The sequence below is a fragment of the Xenopus laevis genome, chromosome 1S (genome assembly GCF_017654675.1).
Source record: "Xenopus laevis strain J_2021 chromosome 1S, Xenopus_laevis_v10.1, whole genome shotgun sequence".
Taxonomy (NCBI): domain Eukaryota; kingdom Metazoa; phylum Chordata; class Amphibia; order Anura; family Pipidae; genus Xenopus; species Xenopus laevis.
In genome coordinates, this window is record NC_054372.1 from 33,910,185 (window position 1) to 33,915,028 (window position 4,844).

Consider the following 4,844-nt stretch of genomic DNA (forward strand, 5'->3'; position numbering starts at 1 on the left):
TGGGCCCAGGTGTCAGGGGCCCCTTGTGCAGCTAAATATTTGGCCTATTTCATGGCCATTTCCTATTTCTTTGAGAACAAAGGCTAAATAGATGGAATAATAGATTATAGTATGTAAAGAATAGAGACTAGGAGAATAGAGGTTAAGTGAGGAGAAGAACAAAAATAGTACTGAGAGTGGGCCCCTGGTCTATGGTTCTTTGGTTGGCCCCTGGTCTATGGTTTTTGGGTGGGCCCCTGGGGTCCCAGTCTGACAGTGATGGACAGGCGGAGGTCCATAAAATTCCTCTGGAGGACATCTGTCTCACAGAACTACTCCTCAGATATTTCATTGCTATGCTTTCCCAGACCTGGAGAAAATGTTTTCTTTGGGGGTTTTGGGGTTAAAATTAAGGTGGAAAAAAAAAATTAAGAAATACCCCAAACAGCCAGTACACCTGTTACAGAGTTTTATAGAACCTGACTGCTGAATATGCATATTTGGGAGTTTTAGGAGTTTCTGGCTTGGCTTGATCAAATGTACATTGCTAGAGTTTGGCCATTAAAAAGTACTAAGTTGTGACAATGTTCTCTAATCTATTCAAAGGCTATAGATACTCTGTCGTGAGCTACACAAAAATAACTTTACGAAAGAGAGGAACAGATTATGGCCATCTATATAGCACAAAAAGTCTGTTTACTTAAAACATATAACCAAATGTTATTTAATATTTTAGAAAGTAACAATCCAAAAAAAAAAAAAAAAAAAAAGAAAATGGAGAATTTCATACAACACTACAGAACCAACATGGACACAATATTGACATAAAAAGGGACTTTCAAATATAGGCTTAAAAAATTAAGAAAAGAAAAAAAATAAAATCCCGTTTCTCCTCCCCCTTTTTTAGTAATTATGCTATGCATGACAGGTAAACATCCTTTACAATATGGTAAACGGACACAATAAAAACCATGATACAAATGTGCTGTTAGAAATCGTTACTGTTAAGGAAGACATTTCATGAGCCGTTATTATTTCATATGAAATACTATACAATATAAACAAAGCATCCTTTTTTTTTGGATGACCTTTACAGCAACCAGAGACCGAGAATTTGTTTTTTTTTTATTTTGTTTTTTTTCAGTGCAAACACATTTATACAAGGCAGACTTGGCTGCAAAATTCTCTTTAAATCATACAGTTAAGTCCTGCTTGCATGTATTAACTTTATTCCCCAACTGCAATAGTCACATTCAGTCTCTCGCTTTTAAGAAATGTCCTTTTCACATTAGTCTTGTCTCTAAACAACAATGTAAGACTGATGTCAACTCATCGTTACCAATGAAATATCTGGCTTCGTTAATATTATAGGAAAATCAAGCTGGCTCGGACCGACTGCAGATGCAAACTTGCAACGGTCGAATCATGTCGGGAAGAAACCTTCGGCTGTAACGGAAAGAGCTGGCAAAATGTTCCAACCACAATGAAATTTATAAGTTTCTCGATATTTGCCCTTAATTTACAATATACATTTCTTATAAAAACCCAAATTTCATATTATATTGAAACAAAATGATGGTCATGAAAATTATGATCTATCATACAAAAACAGTTGATGTTAAGTATTTCATAAGAGTATAATTTTCTTTTGTACAGTATACTTTAACATTGCTGCCTTTTAAAGTTGTGGAGGTAGTTGCATGTAAAAACAAAAAAAAAAAAAACTATTCTGTAAAAAGTAACATGTTACAAACAATTAAGAGTCAAGTGTGCAAAAAGTTAAACGAAATTGTGATAACGTTTTGAGGCTGTACAAAATGCATCCACATTAAATATATTCTGCAAGTGCTGAAAATATATATATATATAGATCAGTAGACAGTACTTGGATTTTGAAACAGTGTAACCTGCTAAATCCTCTGTAGCTTGACTATTATGTAAAGATTCCTAACTCCATTGTAACATTTCAGATTGTTGTGCACGGCCCCGGCTGACGGGTAGTCGGTGAAGTCGACCACTCCAGTGCACAAGGTGTGTAGTTATATAAAAAGATGATAAAGCATGTCGTTTATTGCCATCTGTTTATTTTTATAACCCCAGTGATCTCCTTGGGGGATCTAAAAGTTTGTAGATTTTTGAAAATGACAAGTCTTTCTTTTCTTTACAGGGTATGGTGGGAATTTGCAATGAGTAGTTGCATCCCTGAAGCACTGTCATATTAAATGGTTGGCCACATCATGAAAGACCTAGTTATAATGACCGTTTATGTATTTATAAAGAGGAATTCATAGTACAAGGGTAGAGAACATCTTTGGTTAAAGGGGATGTGGGCATGATTTGATCAAATAAAACATTCTTGCTCAGCTTCACATGGAAAAGTTATAGAATTCAGAATTCACTTTATGGGGCAGATTTATTAAGGGTCAAAAAGAAAATTCTAATTCTCTAATTTTGTTTATGGTAAAACTCTCAAATTTGAATACTGAATAATCCAAACTCGATTTAACTTTAATCCTAATTCTGATTTTGCGATTTATCAAAAACGGTGGACCTTTAAAAATTCAAATTCGACTATTCGCCACCTAAACCTGCAAGTTCATGTACAAGTCAATGGGAGAGGTCCAGTGACCATTTTTAAGCTGTTGGTAGCCTTCATGACATTTGATTTTTTTTCAGAGAACAAAATCAATTAGTTTCGAGTTTAGTCTAATTCGATTTGAGTTTTCGGGTCAGTAATATAAGTTTGAATTTTAGATATTCCATTTTTTATTAAATAATCATCTGACTGAACTTCGAGTATATTCAAATCTATTAAGAGTTAAATAAAAAAAAAACTCACATAACTTCGAAATTCGACTGTGCCTCTATGACAATTGTGTGGCTTAAAGAGTACTACAAGTCCATCTAATACCTACAACGAGCAAGTCCTCAAATAAGTTAATGAAAATAAAAACTAATAGAAGACAATGCTAGCACCACTTCAAAAATACTTCCAGTTTTTGGGCCATGTTTATACTGTCTCTGCAAATAATAAATACAATTTAGCACCTTAACAGAGTCTCCAACGCTCTACATTTTGGGCTGTCCCAATGGTAAATGTTACCAGAAATACAATGTAAAACTTAATATTCCAGAATTGTGAATTTTCTATTTGTACACTCTAGAACCATACAATAGTTGGATATAAAAAAAAAAACAAAAAAAAAAACAAAAAACAGTCACATTCATCCTTATTCTAAAAGGGGTTGCTTTTTTTCGGTCTTCATTGACTGCAAAATAGTTTGCATGAAAACACGCATACAAATTTTGTTCAAATTTAGTTACAATTTTATGATACAATAAAATAAAATTCCTTGATGTGAATCAAAAAAACAAAAACAAAAAACAACTTTGTTCCAATGGTAACTGTCACACATTTTGTAATTTTGAGAAGCCTAATTTAGGCATTACAATCAAAGCTACATACAATTAAAATAATATCCTTCCATTAGAAAGAAATTATATAGTCTGCCACACTTGCATTTCATTTCTCTCGACACCCTTTTTTGTACAGGTATGGGATCAGTTATCCGGAAAACTGTTATCCAGAAAGCTCTGAATTACGGAAAGGCCGTCTCCCATAGACTCCATTTTATACAAATAATCTAAATGTTTAAAAATGATTTCCTTTTTCTCTGTAATAATAAAACAGTAGCTTGTGCTTGATCCCAACTAAGATATAGTTAATCCTTATTGGAAGCAAAACCAGCCTATTGGGTTTATTTAATGTTTAGATGATTTTCTAGTAGACTTAAGGTATGAAGATCCATTATCTAGAAAAACCCAGGCCCTGAGCATTCTGGATTACAGGTCCCATCCCATAGCTGTACATGGAAACATTTAAGTTTAAAAAAAAAAAAAAAATCAAATAAATGGAGTTAGCAAGAATGCCCCAGACATTAAAATGAATCTACAATGGTTGTCTTATGCTAAAATAGCAACACAAAAAAATCCTTTTGCTTTTGTCGCACTCCAATAAAATGGCCCAGGTGCTGGCTTGAATCATAGGGGTTTCAGTCAAACCCAGTTTATCAGAGTGCTTATGTTCAGATGCTCAAATAACCAATTATTCCTGAAAAAATGGGAAAACTACAACACTGAGCATGAATAAAAGCTCCCCGAATTTTACATGCATGGCACTAATTTCTCATGTATTTTAAGGTCAAAAAGGAATTTTATTCTTGTAGCTTTCTGTTCCCCCAGATATGGCATTTTGCCCACTTGAGTGCACCGATATACATTATACACAGGCGCATGAGGGCTTCAAGCAGAAGCATTGTACATCTAAAACCGTTTTCTATACTCCTCTGTATTACCATAATACTGCCTTTTCTTGGGTTCCCTTTGTCTTCTTGAGGATTTACACATTTGACTTTTTGTAAACTGCATGCAGATGCTGCACAACACTTACATCCATGATTTCAAATAGCAGTGAGAGTATTATGATGGATCATGATCTAACACAAAAGTGGGGGGTGGCAAATAAGAATCATATAGATGTAGCAATTACACCATGTGATATGTTAGAATTCTTCTGTCTGAACAGGATTGGTACCGTACTGATACTAAGGGGAAGATTTATTGAAGGTCGAATTGAAAATTCAAATTTTCTACAAAATTTTATGGTCAAAACTGTCAAAATCGACTAGGGAGTTATACAAACTAGATTTAAAAAATTAGAATTTTGAGATTTATCATTCTTTGGCCCTTTAAGAATTCAAATTCAACTATTCGCCACCTAAAACCTGCTGAATTTCTGTTTAAAACAATAGGAGAGGTCCAGGGATCAATTTGGAGACGTTTGCAGCCTTCCTGAAATTCAAGCT